Here is a 19,735-nt window from a genome sequence, read left to right as displayed (position 1 = left end):
GAGGAAGGGGTTGTGAGGACCCTGATTTGCAGTCAAGTTGGACCGACCAGGGGACCGACTACTTGGCGATTGGTGTCTGAAGTAAGGGGCAGTCTTGTGGGACTGAGCCTTATCCTGTGTGGTCTGATGCTATCTTCGGGTAGACAGTGTCAGAACTGAATTGAATTGTAGGATACTCAGCTGGAGAATTGGTTGGTGTGGGGAGAAACCCACACGTTTGATGTCAGAGTATTCAGTGTGGAGGAATAGCGTTTTTCCTTTTAGCAAATGTGAAAATAAGCTTTATAAAATAGTATCCTACCCTATATTCTGTTTTGGAACCTAATTTTTCACTCAGTGGTGATTAGTGGCAGGCTTTGAATAGGCTAGGAATTGTGCGGGCCCTGCCCTGGTTTCCAGCAGCGGTGAGAGCACTGGAAGAGGAGACTAACCAGGCTGCTGGGTGACCTTGGGTAAGTCTCTGCCCTCCTCAGAGCCTCGATTTTCTTGGTCAAATTAAGGGTGTGGGTAGTACTGGATCAGTGTCTGAAAGTCAGAACTGCCACATAAAGCTGGGCAGGCTGTGCACTGCACAACTCCAGGGGGAGGAGGAAGGGTATTCTGGTCATAATCTGTGTGAATGGAGTGCCCAGAGCTGAGTAATGAATGGGCCCTGCCTGAAATGTGGTGTGTGAACCTGTTGGTACACAAGATGATTTTAGGTGGTATACAAATGCATTCATTCTTATAGTTACCTTCTATTTGTAGTAAATGATGCCGATTTTCCCCTTGAAGAGCTTATTAAACCACATTTGTTGTTTGTTTGTTTGTTTTGGCTGTGCTGTGTGGCTTGCGGGATCTTAGTTTCCCAACCAGGGATCAAACCCGGGCCCTCGGTAGTGAAAGCGCTGAGTCCTAACCACTGGACTGCCAGGGAATTCCCTCCCCAGGGTTTCTGATTCAGAAGATCTGAGGTGGAGCCTGATAATTTACATTTCTAATAAGTTCCCAGGTGATGTTGTTGCTGCTGGTTCAGGGACCACACTTTGAGAATCACTTACCAAATTGCCTTTTTAAATACATTTGTTTAGGTTTTAAAAAGGAGTAGATGTTCAACATCACTAACCATTAGGGAAATGCAAATTCAGACCATGGTAAGAGAACACTACATACTTATTAGAACAGCTGAACTAAAAAGTAGTGAACTAAAAAGTAGTGACAATATCAATACAGATGAAACTGGATCTCTCATATGTTGCTGATAGGAATATAAAATGATACAAACACTCTGGAAAATAATTTGGCAGTTTCTTTTAAAAACTAAACATATACCTAATATGACCTAGCAATTGCACTCCTGGGCATTTATCACAGACAGATAAAAACTTATGCCTGCACAAAACCCTATATATGATTGTTCATGGCAGATTTATTTGTAAGAGCCCCAAACTGGAAACAGCCAAATATTCCCTCGAATGATGGTGAAGCAAACTGTTTTATATCCATACTACAAACTACTATTGTTGACCTTAGAAATAAAGTTATTTTACTAGCACAAATGGGTTTATTTGGAAATGACAGAGGAATTGCAATTCTGGATAAGCAAGCTACAGCAAAAGTCATAAACAAGTCCAACAAACAAAGGAGAGGAACATTATTTTATAGAGTAAAAGGAAATTAAAGAGGGTTTGTTCTGAATGAAAGTCCGTTGGAGAAAAGTGAGAGTTCAGGGTGATGGTGGTTTCTGTTTGGCTGAGTTGGGGAGGTAGTCAATGTCTTGTAGAAGATACAATGTACATCTTTTCCTGTTGGGGTCTGTAATTGACAATTCTTCCTGTAATTGACATGGAGTGGTACTGCGCAAGAGCTCCCCCTTCTGGCCTTCTGACTCCATTTTAGTGAGATTTCCCTTTATTTTCACACTGTTCAGCAATAAATAGGGACAAGCTATTGATACAAGCAACAACTTGGATGGGTCTCAAGGGTATTGTGCTGAATAGAAAAAAGCCAATCTCAAAAGGTCAATAGCATATGATTCCGTTTATATAGCAGTCTTGAAATGACAAAATTATAGAGATGGAAAGCAGATCAGTGGTTGCCAGGGGATAGGGATGGTGGGAGGGCAGAAGGTAAGGTGTGACTACAAACCAGTAGCAGAGGGAGCTCTTTGAAGTGATGGAATAGTTCTGAATCTTGATCATAGGTGGTTACACAAATCTACATGTGATAAAATGACATAGAACTATACATTTGGTATTGTTTTGATATTGTACTATACTTATATGTAACCATTGGAGGAAACAAAGTGAAGGGTACACAGAACCTCGCTGCAATATCTTTGAAATCCCTGAATCTATAATGATTTCAAATAAGTTAAAAAATGAAAAAGAATTGATTTAAATTAAAATATTAAGTAAAAAAATCAACAGTACACAGGTCTGGCAAAAATTGACATAGTAAAGGACTGAGCATCTCAAATCCATCCAATGTACAATTGCCCCCCACCAGGCCACCTGCAGGAGGCTGGGGCTTTGGACTCTTCTCCTGTTTGGCATTGGGGTAGGGTTGCTAGGTAAAATACAGAATGCACAGTGAAATTTAGAATTCTAATAAACAAGGAATATTCTTTTTTAGTATAACTGTGTCCCGTGCATTACTTGGGACATACTTAAGCTAAAAGAAATTATTCCTCTAAACTCTTCAGTGTATTTAATGTGATTATTTTTTTATGCCCTTGTCTCCTAATTCTAATATCTCAGCCATTTATGAGTCTGCTTGTGTTGACTGGTTTGTCTCTTAATTTTAGGATACATTTTCTTGCTGCTTCACATGTCTAGTGAATTTTATTTATTTATTTATTTGTTTGTTTTATATTGGTTGAGCCGGGTCTTAGTTACAGCACTTGGGCTCCTTAGTTGCAGCATGTGGGCTCCTTAGTTGTGGTTCACCGGCTCCTTAGTTGTAGCATGTAAACTCTTAGTTGCATCATGCATGTGGGATCTAGTTCCCTGACCAGGGATTGAACCTGGGCCCCCTGCATTGGGAGCATGGAGTCTTAACCACTGTGCCACCAAGGAAGTCCCATAAATATTTTTTTATATGCTGGACATTGAACATACATTGTAGAGATTTGGATTGTGTTATTGTACTCTAAATAGTGCTGAGTTTTGTTCTGGCCAGCAATTAAATTACTAATGGATTAACTTGACCATGTATGTCAAGACTTGGTTAAGGTTTTGTTAGGGTGTGTCTTTTCCCATTTTTTCCTTATGCCTGGGGAATCTTCCTTACTCCCAAAGCATAGCCTTTGACGCCCTCATGTCAGTTTCTGGGAATGTCCTTCCTTGATTCTTTGGGAAAGTAGTTATATGATCTCCACCTAATTTACTGCAGCAAACGTCATGTCCAGCCTTCAAGGAGCCATTCCAGCAGCATGTTAGAGCTCCAGGTGTTGTTGACAGGGCACTAAATTCTTAGTCACAGGAGAGTGCTCCCAGGTCAATAAATTCTCATGTATACAACCTTTTATTCTACTCTTGGCCCAACACCCTTGTCTTCTCTTATACCTCCTCTCCCAAATTCTTCTGGTATATAGTAGCTCCTGAAACTCTTTTGGTGAATAAACTGTTTCGCCCAGAGCAGGACTGTACTTGTGATCTTGGGCCGTGATGATGACTGACCGTAGTTATTGGTCTGGTGGCAATGTGCGGCAGCAATGAGAAGGGCACACTTTATCATTCTGTAAGGTACCCACCTCAGGGAAGTTCTTCACCTAGTCTCCAGGCAGCAAGAGGCTGTTCTGCTTATTAGGGTTTGGGGTGGGGGGCTGCTTCTAGCCTAGCACGTTCAGGGAAAACTGGAGGTTCAATGTTCTCGAGTGTATCCATTCAAATTTTCCCATACCAGGTATCTGGATCCCATTACTTTTCTATCAGGGACCCTGCATTTAGGATAGGAGATCAATTACGGTTGATCATGCAGTCTCCTTTGCAGTTCTGCCATCCTTATGATTCAATTCTGTGTCTGATTTTCTGCCTATTCTACTTTCCAGGGGCAGGAGAAGAGGGTTTCTTTAAATCCTGTCTTTGAAGAGCCTCTTGCTGGACAAAATATAATATTTCAAGCATCAAAAAGAACTGCAATGAATTGAAACACATCAACTGTGTTAAGCTATGAGAGCTCTGAGTTGATAGTTATCCAGGTCAAGCCTGTCGTTCTATTTATTTAGAAGAAACAAGTTGATCACCTTTGGAGGATGTTAGTGATTCAACTTTTACTCTAAACCTGGTAAGGGAAAGAATCAAGTATATTTTTTTTGCCTTTCTTTTTTTTTTTTTAAATTAATTAATTAATTTATTTTTGGCTGCACTGAGTCTTCGTTGCTGCATGAGGCTTTCTCTAGTTGCGGCGAGTGGGGGCTACTCTTTATTACGGTGCACGGGCTTCTCATTGTGGTGGCTTCTCTTGTTGCAGAGCACGTGCTCTAGGCACGCGGGCTTTAATAGTTGCGGCATGCGGGCTTCAGTAGTTGTGGCTCATGGGCTCTAGAGCGCAGGCTCAGTAGTTGTGGCGCACGGGCTTAGGTGCTCCACGGCATGTGGGATCTTCCTGGACCAGGGCTCGAACCTGTGTTGCCTTCATTGGCAGATGGATTCTTAACCACTGCACCACCAGGGAAGTCCTTTTTCTGCCTTTCTTAAACAAACTATAGGGTTACCAAATATAAGAGTTGAGAAGGGAAAATTCTTTTTCATTGTGGTAAAATACAGTAACATAAAATTTACCATTTACCCATTTTTAAAGTATATAATTCTGTGGTATTAAATACCGTCACGTTGTTGTGCACCCATCAGCAGCATCCATCCCCATGACCCTGTTCATCTTACAAAACAAACTCTCTACCCATTAAACAAAATCTCCCCATTCTCCCCTTCCCCTGGCCCGTATCAACCAACATTCTACTTTCTGTCTTTATAATTTTTACTACCCTAAGTGTTACTGACTCCAAGCTTGTGCTGCTTGCTGCACGACAGGTCAGTAAATCAAGAGACAAGTTGTTGGGGCAGGGAATAGTGACTTTATTTGGAAAGCCAGCAGACTGAGAAGATGGCGGACTACTGTCCCAAAGAACCATCTTACCCGGATTTGGACGTTAGTTTCTTTCACAGAATGAAGAGGGAGAGGTGAGGAGGTAAAGTAAAAGGGTGATGAGTTGTTGCAAATATTTCCTGATTCTGGCCAGGTGCCTGAGGGGAGGTGTTAATTTCTTCTTTACTGCAGCCATTCACAGGTGGGCCTGATCAGAATGTTTTCTGTGAGCTAAACAAAGGTATTTTAGCTCAATGCTCATTGCATGGGAGGCAGGGTTCCCCGTGATGGGCTATTATGTATACTATAAGCTATAGGCAACATCCCTTTAGTGATTAACTTGTAGCAAAAGCAATAGAATACAAAGTAAAAGAAACTTTTACAAAGTAAAAGAAACGGATCCAATATGGAGTCAGATTTGTTCTTCCCTATTACGCAAGTATCTCATGTAAGTGGAATCATACAGTATTTGCCTTTTTGTGACTGGCGTATTTCACTTAGCATAATGTCCTCGAGTTTCACCCACATTGTAGCATACTGCAGAATTTCCTTCCTTTTTTTTTTAAACATCTTTATTGGAGTATAATTGCTTTACAATGGTGTGTTAGTTTCTGCTTTATAACAAAGTGAATCAGCTATACATATACATATATCCCCATATCTCTTCCCTCTTGCGTCTCCCTCCCTCCCACCTTCCCTATCCCACCCCTCTAGGTGGTCACAAAGCACCGAGCTGATCTCTCTGTGCTATGCAGTTGCTTCCTTTGCAAATATTTTCTTCCATTCTGAGGGTTGTCTTTTTGTCTTGTTTATGGTTTTCCTTTGCTGTGCAAAAGCTTTTAAGTTTCATTAGGTCCCATTTGTTTATTTTTGTTTTTATTTCCATTTCTCTAGGAGGTGGGTCAAAAAGGATTTTGCTGTGATTTATGTAATAGAGTGTTCTGCCTATGTTTTCCTCTAAGAGTTTTATAGTGTCTGGCCTTATATTTAGGTCTTTAATCCATTTTGAGTTTATTTTTGTGTATGGTGTTAGCAGGTGTTCTAATTTCATTCTTTTACATGTAGCTGTCCAGTTTTCCCAGCACCACTTACTGAAGAAGGTGTCTTTTCTTCATTGTATATTCTTGCCTCCTTTATCAAAAATAAGGTGACCATATGTGCGTGGGTTTATCTCTGGGCTTTCTATCCTGTTCCATTGATCTATATTTCTGTTTTTGTGCCAGTACCATACTATCTTGATTACTGTAGCTTTGTAGTATAGTCTGAAGTCAGGGAGCCTGATTCCTCCAACTCCGTTTTTCTTTCTCAAGATTGCTTTGGCTATTCGGAGTCTTTTGTGTTTCCATACAAATTGTGAAATTTTTTGTTCTAGTTCTGTGAAAAATGCCATTGGTAGTTTGATAGGGATTGCATTGAATCTGTAGATTGCTTTGGGTAGTATAGTCATTTTCATAATATTGATTCTTCCAATCCAAGAACATGGTATATCTTTCCCTCTGTTTGTATCATCTTTAATTACTTTCATCAGTGTCTTATAGTTTTCTGCATACAGGTCTTTTGTCTCCTTAGGTAGGTTTATTCCTAGGTATTTTATTCTTTTTCTTGCAATGGTAAACGGGAGTGTTTCCTTAATTTCTCTTTCAGATTTTTCATCATTAGTGTATAGGAATGCAAGAGATTTCTGTCCATTAATTTTGTATCCTGCTACTTTACCGAATTCATTGATTAGCTCTAGTAGTTTTCTGGTAGCATGTTTAGGATTCTCTATGTATAGTATCATGTCATCTGCAAACAGTGACAGTTTTACTTCTTCTTTTCCGATTTGGATTCCTTTTATTTCTTTTTCTTATCTGATTGCTGTGGCTGAAACTTCCAAAATTATGTTGAATAATAGTGGTGAGAGTGGGCAACCTTGTCCTGTTCCTGATCTTAGAGGAAATGGTTTCAGTTTTTCACCATTGAGGATGATGTTGGTTGAAGGTTTGTCATATATGGCCTTTATTATGTTGAGGTAAGTTCCCTCTATGCCTATTTTCTGGAGGGTTTTTATCATAAATGGGTGTTGAATTTTGTCGAAAGCTTTTTCTGCATCTATTGAGATGATCATATGGTTTTTATTCTTCAGTTTGTTAATATGGTGTATCGCATTGATTGATTTTCGTATATTGAAGAATCCTTACATTCCTGGGATAAACCCCACTTGATCATGGTGTATGATCCTTTTAATGTGCTGTTGGATTCTGTTTGCTAGTATTTTGTTGAGGATTTTTGCATCTATGTTCATCAGTGATATTGGCCTGTAGTTTTCTTTCTTTGTGACATCTTTGTCTGGTTTTGGTGTCAGGGTGATGGTGGTCTCGTAGAATGAGTTTGGGAGTGTTCCTCCCTCTGCTATATTTTGAAAGAGTTTGAGAAGAGTTTGAGTTTGGAAGAGTTTGAGAGTTGAGAAGAGTTGAGTTTTAGCTCTTCTCTAAATGTTTGATAGAATTCGCCTGTGAAGCCATCTGGTCCTGGGGTTTTGTTTGTTGGAAGGTTTTTAATCACAGTTTCAATTTCAGTGCTTGTGATTGGTCTGTTTATAGTTTCTACTTCTTCCTGTTTCAGTCTCGGAAGGTTGTGCTTTTCTAAGAATTTGTCCATTTCTTCCAGTTTGTCCATTTTATTGGCATATAGTTGCTTGTAGTAATCTCTCATGATCCTTTGTATTTCTGCAGTGTCAGTTGTTACTTCTCCCTTTTCATTTCTAATTTTATTGATTTGAGTCTTCTCCCTTTTTTTCCTCGGTGAGTCTGGCTAATGGTTTATCAATTTTGTTTATCTTCTCAAAGAACCAGCTTTTAGTTTTATTGATCTTTGCTATTGTTTCCTTCATTTCTTTTTCATTTATTTCTGACCTGATCTTTATGATTTCTTTCCTTCTGCTAACTTTGGGGTTTTTTGGTTCTTCTTTCTCTAATTGCTTTAGGTGTAAGGTTAGGTTGTTTATTTGAGATGTTTCTTGTTTCTTAAGGTAGCATTGTATTGCTATAAACTTCCCTGTTATAACTGCTTTTGCTGCATCCCATAGGTTTTGGGTCGTCGTGTTTTCATTGCCATTTGTTTCTAGGTATTTTTTGATTCCCTCTTTGATTTCTTCAGTGATCTCTTGGTTATTAAGTAATGTATTGTTTAGCCTCCATATGTTTGTATTTTTTACAGATTTTTTCCTGTAATTGATATCTGGTCTCATAGCATTGTGGTCGGAAAAGATACTTGATACGATTTCAATTTTCTTAAATTTACCAAGGCTTGATTTGTGGCCCAAGATATGATCTATCCTGGAGAATGTTCCATGAGCACTTGAGAAGAAAGTGTATTCTGATATTTTTGGATGTAATGTCCTATAAATATCAATTAAGTCCATCTTGTTTAATGTATCATTTAAAGCTTGTGTTTCCTTATTTATTTTCATTTGGATGATCTGTCCATTGGTGAAAGTGGGATGTTAAAGTCCCCTACTATGATTGTGTTACTGTCGATTTCCCCTTTTAACATTTGCCTTATGTATTGAGGTGCTCCTATGTTGGGTGCATAAATATTTACAATTGTTATATCTTCTTCTTGGATTGATCCCTTGATCATTATGTAGTGTCCTTCTTTGTCTCTTGTAATAGTCTTTGTTTTAAAGTCTATTTTGTCTGATATGAGAATTGTTACTCCAGCTTTCTTTTGATTTCCATTTGCATGGAATATCTTTTTCCATCCCCTCACTTTCAGTCTGTATGTGTCCCTAGGTCTGAAGTGGGTCTCTTGTAGACAGCATATATATGGGTCTTGTTTTTGTATTCATTCAGTCAGTCTATGTCTTTTGGTGGGAGCATTTATCCATTTACATTTAAGTTAATTATCGATGTGTATGTTCCTATTACCATTTTCTTAATTGTTTTGGGTTTGTTATTGTAGGTCTTTTCCTTCTCTAGTGTTTCCTGCCTAGAGAAGTTCCTTTAGCATTTGTTGTAAAGCTGGTTTGGTGGTGCTGAATTCTCTTAGCTTTTGCTTGTCTGTAAAGGTTTTAATTTCTCCATCGAATCTGAATGAGATCCTTGCTGGGTAGAGTAATCTTGGTTGTAGGTTTTTCCCTTTCATCACTTTAAATATGTCCTGCTACTCCCGTCTGGCTTGCAGAGTTTCTGCTGAAAGATCAGCTGTTAACCTTATGGGGATTCCCTTGTATGTTATTTGTTGTTTTTCCCTTGCTGCTTTTAATATTTTTTTCTTTGTATTTAATTTTTGATAGTTTGATTAATATGTGTCTTGGCATGTTTCTCCTTGGATTTATCCTGTATGGGCCTCTCTGCACTTCCTGGACTTGATTAACTATTTCCTTTCCCATATTAGGGAAGTTTTCAATGATAATCTCTTCAAATATTTTCTCAGTCCGTTTCTTTTTCTCTTCTTCTTCTGGGACCCCTATAATTCTAAAGTTGGTGCATTTAATGTTGTCCCAGAGGTCTCTGAGACTGTCCTCAATTCTTTTCATTCTTTTTTCTTTATTCTGCTCTGCAGTAGTTATTTCCACTATTTTATCTTCCAGGTCACTTATCCGTTCTTCTGCCTCAGTTATTCTGCTATTGATTCCTTCTAGAGAATTTTAAATTTCATTTATTGTGTTGTTCATCATGGTTTTTTTACTCTTTAGTTCTTCTAGGTCCTTGTTAAATGTTTCTTGTATTTTCTCCATTCTATTTCCAAGATTTTGGATCATCTTTACTATCATTATTCTGAATTCTTTTTCAGGTAGACTGCCTATTTCCTCTTCATTTATTTGGTCTGGTGGGTTTTTACTTTGCTCCTTCATCTGCTGTGTGTTTCTCTGTCTTCTCATTTGCTTACCTTACTGTGTTTGGGGGCTCCTTTTTGCAGGCTGCAGGTTCGTTGTTCCCATCGGTTTTTTTTTTTTTTTTTTTTTTTTTTTTGTTCCCATCGTCTTTGATGACCCCAGGGGCTAAGGTTGTTTCAGTTGGTTGTGTAGGCTTCCTGGTCGGGGGGACTAGTGCCTGTGTTCTGGTGGATGAGGCTGTATCTTGTCTTTCTGATGGGCAGGTCCGTGTCTGGTGGTGTGTTTTGGGGTGTCTGTGACCTTATTATGATTTTAGGGAGCCTCTCTGCTAATGGGTGGGGCTGTGTTCCTGTCTTGCTAGTTGTTTGGCATAGGGTGTCCAGCACTGTAGTTTGCTGGTCGTTGAGTGGAACTGGGTCTTGGCCTTGAGATGGAGATCTCTGGGAGTTTTTTGCCATTTTATATTACGTGGAGCTGGGAGGTCTCTGGTGGACCAGTGTCCTGAACTCGGCTCTCCCACCTCAGAGGCACAGGCCTGACACCTGGCCAGAGCACCAAGACCCTGTCATCCACACAGAAAAAGAGAAAAAGGAAAAAAATATATATATCGTTGCTCCCAAAGTCCACCACCTCAATTTGGGATGATTCCTTGTCTATTCAGGTATTCCACAGATGCAGGGTACATCAAGTTGATTGTGGAGATTTAATCCGCTGCTCCTGAGGCTGCTGGGAGAGATTTCCCTTTCTCTTCTTCTTCTTTTTTTTTTTTTTTAGAATCAATGATTTTATTGAGGGAGATAAGTTACTCAAATGTCAACGGGCTGCAGGCAAAGGGAACAAACACGTTAGAAGTCTCAGGTGCGCTGGAAGAGGAGAGAGAGTTCTAACAGCTCTGCCCAACCAATATTCCGGATCCAGGGCTTCCATACTTCTCCAAGGCTCGATTTCTCATGGGTCACTTTCCATTCAAAGGATTCTGGAGACCAAATGCAACGGGATTCCTTCAGCTACCACCCAAGAGTCTTTGGGTCTTCTCTCAGCCAAGGCATCCAGTGAAAATATGATCTATTTTTCAGATTCCTCTGGAGGACTAAAAAGTCTCTTTCGCATTGCGTTGCCATGCTCCCTGCTCTTGTTCCTCTTTTCCATGTACTCATTCTTCAAGCATTTTCTCATCTCCCGATCAAGATCATTGCAATGACCAAAAAATTTCAGAATGCTGTGATTTTTGTGACATTCCTTAAGCAAGTTAATCAAGACGTTGCATTCTTCAGTATGCAAGTGTGGAGATAAGTCAGGATGCATCTTTAGGAGAAGGAGATGGAGCACAGCAGAGCAACCCGACTGGGGCCACACCCGGAGAGCGGAAGCGGTGTTCACTGGCGAAGACGCTGCACCCAAAAGCCGGCGGCCAGGGCACCGGAGCCCGGACAGCTCTGGGTGGCGAAGGTTCCGCGCCCTCCACGCCTGACCCCGCTCGGCCAGCCCCCCCTTTCTCTTCTTTGTTCACACAGCTCCTGGGGTTCAGCTTTGGATTCGGCCCCGCCTCTGTGTGGATGTCGCCTGAGGGCATCTGTTCCCACTCAGACAGGACAGGGTTAAAGTAGCAGCTGACTGGGGGGCTCTGGCTCACTCAGGCCAGGGGGAGGGAGGGGTACGGAGACGGGGCGAGCCTGCGGCGGCAGAGGCTGGCATGACGTTGCACCAGCCTGAGGTGCGCCGTGTGTTCTCCCAGGGAAGTTTTCCCTGGATCACGGGACCCTGGCAGTGGCGGGCTGCACAGGCTCCCGGGAGGGGCGGTGTGGAGAGTGACCTGTGCTTGCTCACAGGCTTCTTGGTGGCGGCAGCAGCAGCCTTAGTGTCTCATGCCCGTCTCTGGGGTCCGCGCTGATAGCTGCGGCTCGCGCCCGTCTCTGGAGCTCGTTTAGGCAGCGCTCTGAATGCCTTCTTCTCACGCACCAGGAAACAAAGAGGGAAGAAAAAGTCTCTTGCCTCTTCGGCTGTTTCAGACCTTTTTCCGGACACACTCCCGGCTAGCTGTGATGCACTAGGTCCCTTCAGGCTGTGTTCACGCAGCCAACCCCGGTCCTCTCCCTGGGGTCTGACCTCCGAAGCCGGAGCCTCAGCTCCCAGCCCCCACCCATCCCGGAGAGTGAGCAGACAAGCCTCTTGGGCTGGTGAGTGCTGCTCAGCACCGATCCTCTGTGCGGGAATCTCTGCTTTGCCCTCCGCACCCCTGTGGCTGCGCTCTCCTCCGTGGCTCCGAAGCTCCCCACCTCCGCCACCCGCAGTCTCCGTCCTCGAAGGGGCTTCCTAGTGTGTGGAAACCTTTCCTGCTTCACATCTCCCTCCCACTGGTGCAGGTCCCATCCCTATTTTTTTGTCTCTGTTTTTTCTTTTTTCTTTTCCCCACTCAGGTACGTGGGGAGTTTCTTGCCTTTTGGGAGGTTTGAGGTCTTCTGCCAGCGTTCAGTAGGTGTTCTGTAGGAGTTGTTCCTCATGTAGATGTACTTCTGATGTATTTGTGGGGAGGAAGGTGATCTCCACTTCTTACTCTTCTGCCAACTTTCTTTCCTTCCTTTTTAAGGCTGAATAATATTCCATTGTATGCATATACCAATTTTTCTTATTTATTCATCCGTCAATGGACACTTAGGTTGCTTTCACATTTTAGCTATTGTTTAATAGCAGCATTATTCACATGGGTGTACAAATATCTCTCTGAGAACCTGCTTTAAATTCTTTTGTGTATATACCCAGAAGTAGAATTGCTGAGTCATATGGTAATTCTATTTTTAATATTTTGAGGAACCACCATACTATTTTCCACAGTGGCTGTACCATTTTACATTCCCACCAACAGTGCACAAGGGCTCCAAATTCTTCACATCCTAGAAGGGAACTCTCCTACATTGTTGATGGGTATGTAAATTGGTGTAGCCACTATGGAAAACAGTATGGAGGTTCCTTAAAAAACTAAAAAAAGAGTTGCCATATGATCCATCAATCCCACTCCTGGCCATATATCCAGAGAAAACTCTAATTCAAAAAGACACATGCACCCCAGTGTTCATAGCAGCACTATTTACAATAGCCAAGACATGGAAGCAACCTAAATGTCCATCGACAGATGAACGGATAAAGAAGATGCAGTATATATATACTATGGAATACTACTCAGCCATAAAAAGGAATGAAATAATGCCATTTGCAGCAACATGGATGGCCCTAGAGATTATCATACTAAGTGAAGTAAGTCAGAAAGAGAAAGACAAATGTCATATGATAATCACTTACATGTGGAATCTAAAATATGATACAAATGAACTTATTTAACAAACAGAAACAGACTCACAGACATAGAAAACAAACTTATGATTACCAAAGGGGACAAAGGGGGGTAGGGATAAATTAGGAGTTTGGTGTTAGCAGATACAAACTACTATATATAAAATAGATAAACAACACTGTATAGCACTACTATACTGTTCCCTACTGTAGGGAATGATATTCAATATCCTGTAATAAACCATAATGGAAAAGAATATGGAAAAGAATATATATGCATGTATAACTGAATCACTTTGCTGTACAGCAGAAACTAACACGACTTTGGGACTTCCCTGGTGGTGCAGTGGTTAAGAATCCACCTGTCAATGCAGGGATTTGAGCCCTGGTCGGGAAGATCCCACATGCTGTGGAGCAACTAAGCCCATGTGCCACAACTACTGAGCCTGAGCTCTAGAGCCCACGAGCGACAACTACTGAGCCCACACACCTAGAGCCTGTGCTCTGCAGCAAGAGAAGCCACAACAATGAGAAGCCACTTGCCGCAACTAGAGAAAGCCCGTGCACAGCAATGAAGACCCAATGCAGCCAAAAATAAATAAATAAATAAATAAATTTATTAAAAAAAGAAACTAACATAACTTTATAAATCAACTGTACTTCAATAAAAAATATTCTCCACATCCTTGCCAACACGTGTTGTATTTTTTTTTAATAGTAGCCATCCTAATGGGTGTGAGGTATCTCATTATAGTTTTGATTTGTGTTTCACTAATGATTAGTGAGGTTGAGCATCTTTCATATGCTTGTTGGCCAGTTGTATATGTTCTTTGGAGAAATGTCTATTCAATTCCTTTGTCCATTTCCAAATCTGGTTGTTTTTGTTGTTGTTGTTGAGTTTTGGGAGTTTTCTATATATTCTGTATGTTAATCCCTTATCACATGTATGATTTGCTAATATTTTCTCCCATTCTGTGGTTTGCCTTTTTAGTCTGTGGATAGTGTCCTCTGACACTTTTAATTTTCATGAAGTTCAGCTTGTCTATTTTTTCTTGTACCTTTGGTGTCATATCTAAGAAATCACTGCCAAATCCAATGTTGTGAAACTTCTATGTTGTTTTCTAAGAGTTTATTACTTTAGGTCTTACATTTATGTCCTTGATCCATTTTTAGCTAACTTCATTTTTTGCATATGGATATCTAATTTTCCCAGCACCATTTGTTGAAAAGACTGTCTTTTCCACATTGAATAGTCTTGGCTCCCATGTTAAAAATCATTTTACCATATATGAAAGGATTTATTTCTGGGTTTTCTATTCTATTCCAGTAGTCTATATGTCTGTCTTTATGCCAATACTACCCTGTTTTGATTACTGTAGCTTTATAGTAGGTTTTGAAATCAGAGTGTGAATCCTCCAACTTTGTTCTTCTTTTTCAAGATTGTCTTGGTTATTTGGGGTTCCTTGAGATTCCATATGAATTTTAGGATGGGTTTTTCTATCTCTGAAAAAAAAGTCATTGAAATTTTTTAGGATTGCATTGAATCTGTAGATCACTTTGGGTAATATTGACATTTTAACAATACGAAGTCTTCCAATCCATGAATATGGGATGTGTTTTTATTTATTTATATCTCTTAAATTTCTTTCAGCAGTGTTTTGTATGTTTCACTGTACAAGTCTTTCACCTGCTTGGTTAAATCGATTTCTAAGCATTTTATTCTCTTTGATGCTACTGTAAATGGAATTGCTTTTATGATTTTCTTTTCAGATTGCACATTGTGTATAGAAATGCAACTGATTTTCTGCATTGACTTAGTATCCTGCTACTTTGCTGAATTCGTTTATTAGTTCTAACAGGGTTTTTTGGTGGGAGCTTTAGGATTTTCAACTTATAAGATTATTTGCAAAGAGAGATAATGGTACTTCTTCCTTTCCAACTTAGATGCCTTTTATTTTTTTTCTTGCCAAATTGCTCTGCCTAGAACTTCTAGTACTATGTTGAGTAGACGTGGTGAAAGTGGGCATCCTTGCCTTACTCTTACAGGAAAAGCTCTTAGTCTCTTACCATTGAGTATTATGTTTGCTGTGGGTTTTTCATATATGGCTTTTGTTATGTGTAAATACTTTCCTTCTATTCCCATTTTCTTAAGTGTTTCTATTATGAAAGCATGTTTGAACTTTGTCTAATGCTTTTATGTTTTTTGTTTATTTTTGTATCAATTAAGATGATAGTGTGGTTTTTCTCCCTTCATTCTGTTGATGTGGCTTATTGATTGATTTTGTATGTTGAATGATCCTTGCATTCCGTGAGTAAATCCTTTGTGGTCTTAGTGTATAATTCTTTCAGTATGCTGCTGAATTCTGTTTGCTAGTGTTTTGTTGAGGATTTTTGCATCAGTGTTCATAAGCAATTCCACTTCCAGGTCTGTGGTTTTTTTATAGTGTCTTTTTTTGTCTTTTGTATCAGGGTAATGCTGGCCTCAGAATGAGTTAGGAAGTATCCCTCCTGTTCAATGTTTTGGAAAAGTTTGAGAAAGATTGGTATTAGTTCTTCTTTACATGTTTGGGAGCATTCACCAGTGAATCCATCAGGTCCATGGCTTTTCTTTATTGGTAGATTTTTGATTCCTGACTCAATCCCCTTACTAGTTGTAGGTCTGTTCAGATTTTCTATTTCTTAATGATGTAATCTTGGTAGGTTTTGTGTTTCTAGGAAATTTTCCATTTCATCTAGGTTATCCAATTTTTTGGCATACAATTTTTCATAATACCTTTATAATCTTTTTTATTTCTGCAGAATTAGTAATGTCACCACTTTCATTTCCAATTTTAGTAATTTGAGTCTTTTTTTCTTAGTCCACTAGCTAAAAGTTAGTCAATTTTGTTGATTATTTTGAGGAATCAACTTTTTGGTTTCATCGATTTTTCTCTATTGTTTTTCTAATCTGTATTTCAGTTATTTTAACAGCAGGGAAGGGTCGGGGGAAGGGATAGTTAGGGAGTTTGGGATTGACATGTACACACTGCTATATTTAAAATGGATAACCAACAAAGACCTACTGTATAGCACAGGGAGCTCTGCTCAGTATTATGTAGCAACCTACATGGGAAAAGAATTTGAAAAAGAATAGACACATGTATATGTATAACTGAATCACTTTGCTGTACACCTGAAACTATCAAAACAATGTTAATCAACTATACTCCAATATAAAATAAAAAGTTAAAAAACATATTTTTCCCTAGAAAAAAATCTAGTTGAAATTAGATTCTGGTCCTAATTATATCACCTGCTGAATTCTGTGATCTTGGGCAAAACTCCAGACCTGGAACTAGTGTATTTCAGTTATTTCTGTTCCATCTTTATTTGTCTTTCCTTTCCTTTTCTTTTCCTTCCTTTCCCTCCTTCTATTTAGTTTGTTCTTTTTCTAGTTTCTTACATTGTAAAGTTAGGTTATTGATTTGAGATCTTTCTTGTTTGTTTGTTTTTGTTTTTTTGTTTTTTGTTTCTGGCTCCATGGCATGTGGGATCTTAGTTCCAGTGGAAGCTTGGAGTCTTAACCACTGGACTGCCAGGGAAGTCCATTTTTCTTGTTTTTTATTTTTTTAAATATTTATTTATTTATTTTTGGCTGCGTCGGGTCTTAGTTGTGGCACGTGGGCTCTTCATTGTGGTGCACAGGCGTCTCTCTAGCTGTGGCATGCATGCTCTAGAGCACGCAGGCTCAGTAGTTGCGGCTCGTGGGCTCTCTAGTTGCAGTGCATGGACTTAGTTGCCCCACAGCATGTGGGATCTTAGTTCCCCGACCAGGGATCGAACCTGTGTCTCTTGCATTGGAAGGCAGATTCTTAACCCCTCGACCACCAGGGAAGTCCCTCCTTGTTTTTTTAATGTAAGCATTTATAGCTATAAATTTCCCCCTTTGTACCATTTTTGGGGAGTCCCATAAGTGTTGGTTATTGTGTTTTCATTTTCATTTGGCTGTAAGTATTTTCTAATTTGCCTTCTGATTTCTTCTTTGATTCATTGATTGCTTAAAAGTATGTTGTTTAATTTCTACAATTTTGTGAATTTTCCAGTTTTCTTTATGTTATTGATTTCTAACTTCATCCCATTTTGGTCAGAGAAGATACATTGTATGATATCTTTTAAATCTATTGAGACTTAATTAGTGGCCTAACATATGGTCCATCCTGGAAAATTTCCCATGTGCACTTGAAAAGAATGCATATGCTGTTGTTGTTGGGTGGAGTGTTCTATTAGATCTGGTTAGTTTATTGTGTTTAAATCCTTGATTTCCTTACTTACCCTCTATCTGGTTGTTCTATTATTGTGAGAGGGGTATTGAAGTCTCCAACTATTATTATAGAACTGTCTATTTTGTCCTTCAATTCTGTCAGTTTTGCTTCATATATTTGATCTGTCATTAGGTGCATAAATTTTTTAAAAATTATTTATTTAATTATTTGGGTCTGCTGGATCTTTGTTGCAGCATGCGGGATCTTTGTTGCAATGTGCAGGATCTTCATTGAAACATGTGGGATCTTTAGTTGCGGCATGTGAGATCTTTAGTTGCAGCATGTGGGTAGTTGCGGCATGCAAGATCTAGTTCCCTGACCAGAGATTGAACCCGGGCCCCCTGCACTGGTAGCGCAGAGTCTTAACCACTGGACCACCTGGGAAGTCCCATAAATTTTTATAATTGTTATATCTTTTCGCTGTATTGAACATTTTATTAACATATAATGTCCTTCTTTGCTTCTTGTAAACTTGTTTTATTTAAAGTCTATTTTGTCTGGTATTTGTATAGCCAGTCCTGCTCTCTTTTGTTTACTATTTGCACGGAATATCTTTTTCCATCTTTTCACTTTCAACCTGTTTGTGTCTTTGAATTTCAAGTGAGTCCCTTGTATAATTGGGCCATGTGTTTTTTTTCCAATCTTCCAATCTGTCTTTTCATTGGAGAATTTAATCTACTTACATTTAAAGTAATTACTGATAAGGAGGGACTTACTTCTGTCATTGTGTTATTTGTTTTCTATATGCCCTAAGCCTTTTTGTCCCTCATTTCCTGAATTCCTGTCTTTTGTTCTTTAGTCAACTTTTGGTAGCGAAATGTTTAAATTCCTTTCTCATTTCCTTTTGTGTGTATACTTTAGCTAGTTTCTTTGTGACTACCATGGGGATTATATTTAACATCATAAAGTTATAACACTCTAACTTGAATTTGTACAAGTTTAACCTCAATAACATGCAAAATCTCTGTTTTTTTTTAAATTAATTTATTTTTTATTTTATTTATTTTTGGCTGTGTTGGGTCTTCGTTGCTGCATGTGGGCTTTCTCTAGTTGTGGCGAGTGGAAGTTACTCTTCTTTGCGGTGTGCAGGCTTCTCACGGCGGTGGCTTCTCTTGTTGCCGAGCACGGGCTCTAGAGTGCAGGCTCAGTAGTCATGGTGCATGGGCTTTGTTGCTCTGCAGCATGTGGAATCTTCCCAGACCAGGGCTTGAACCCGTGTCCCCTGCGTTGGCAGGTGGATTCTTAACCACTCTGCCACCAGGGAAGTCCAAAATCTCTTTTCTTTTACAGCTCTGTCCCTACCTCTTTTGGTTGTTGTCACAAAATGACATCTGTGTACATTGTGTGCCTGAAACAAAAAGCTAATAATTCTTTTAAATGCATTAGTCTCTTAAATCTTGTAGAAAACAAGAAGAGCAGTTGCAAACCACTGTTACAATAATACTGGGTTTTATAATTGCCTATATATTTACTTTTATTGTGATCTTTATTTATACATATGGCTTTGAGTTACTGTCTAGTGTCTTTTCATTTCACTTTGCAGGACTCTCTTGAGCATTTCTTGAGCAGGCCAGGTCTAGTGGTCACAAACTTCCTCAGCTTTTGTTTATCTGGGAATGTCATGATTTGTTCCTCCCTTTTTTTTGTTTTCTCTTTTTTTTGCTGTGCTGCACAGCTTGCAGGATCTCAGTTCCCCGACCAGGGATTGAACCTGGGCCATGGTAGTGAAAGCCCAGAATCCTAACCACTAGGCCACCAAGGAACTCCCTCTCCCTCCCTTTTGAAGGACCATTTTTGTGGCTATAGGATTCTTCACTGACAGTTTTTTTTTTTCTTTCTTTCTTTTAGCACTTTGAGTATATTGGCCCACTGTCTTCTTTGGCTCCAATTCTTCTTCTTCTTTTTTTTTTAAATTTATTTTATTATTTTTTTTTATTTTATTTTTAAATTTTTGGCTGCTTGGGTCTTTGTTGCTGCATGCGGGCTTTCTCTAGTTGCGGCAAGCAGGGGCTACTCTTTGTTGCAATGCTCAGGCTTCTCATTGTGGTGGCTTCTCTTGTTGCGGAGCACAGGCTCTAGGCGCGTAGGCTTCATTATTTGCAGCACATGGGCTCAGTAATTGTGGCTCATGGGCTCTAGAGCACAGGCTCAGTAGTTGTGGCGCACGGGGCTCAGTTGCTCCGTGGCATGTGGGATCTTCCCAGACCAGGGCTCGAACCCGTGTCCCCTGCATTGGCAGGTGGATTCTTAGCCACTGTGC

At 39.8% G+C, this 19,735-nt stretch overlaps 1 protein-coding gene and 1 pseudogene across 4 annotated transcripts in view; one reads left to right on the top strand and one right to left on the bottom strand.

The window, feature by feature from the left end:
• Positions 1 to 19,735, top strand: part of LOC309656333 (taste receptor cell protein 1-like) — a 73,879-nt gene that overhangs the window by 20,948 nt on the left and 33,196 nt on the right. The window lies entirely within an intron of this gene.
• Positions 10,309 to 11,384, bottom strand: LOC309656362 (COX assembly mitochondrial protein 2 homolog pseudogene; annotated as a pseudogene). The gene has a single exon. The product of its transcript is annotated as a COX assembly mitochondrial protein 2 homolog pseudogene (transcript).

The sequence above is a fragment of the Balaenoptera physalus genome, assembly GCF_965194825.1.
Source record: "Balaenoptera physalus genome assembly, chromosome: 2".
Classification (NCBI taxonomy): Eukaryota; Metazoa; Chordata; class Mammalia; order Artiodactyla; family Balaenopteridae; genus Balaenoptera; species Balaenoptera physalus.
This window is presented reverse-complemented; position numbering and strand designations above follow the sequence as displayed.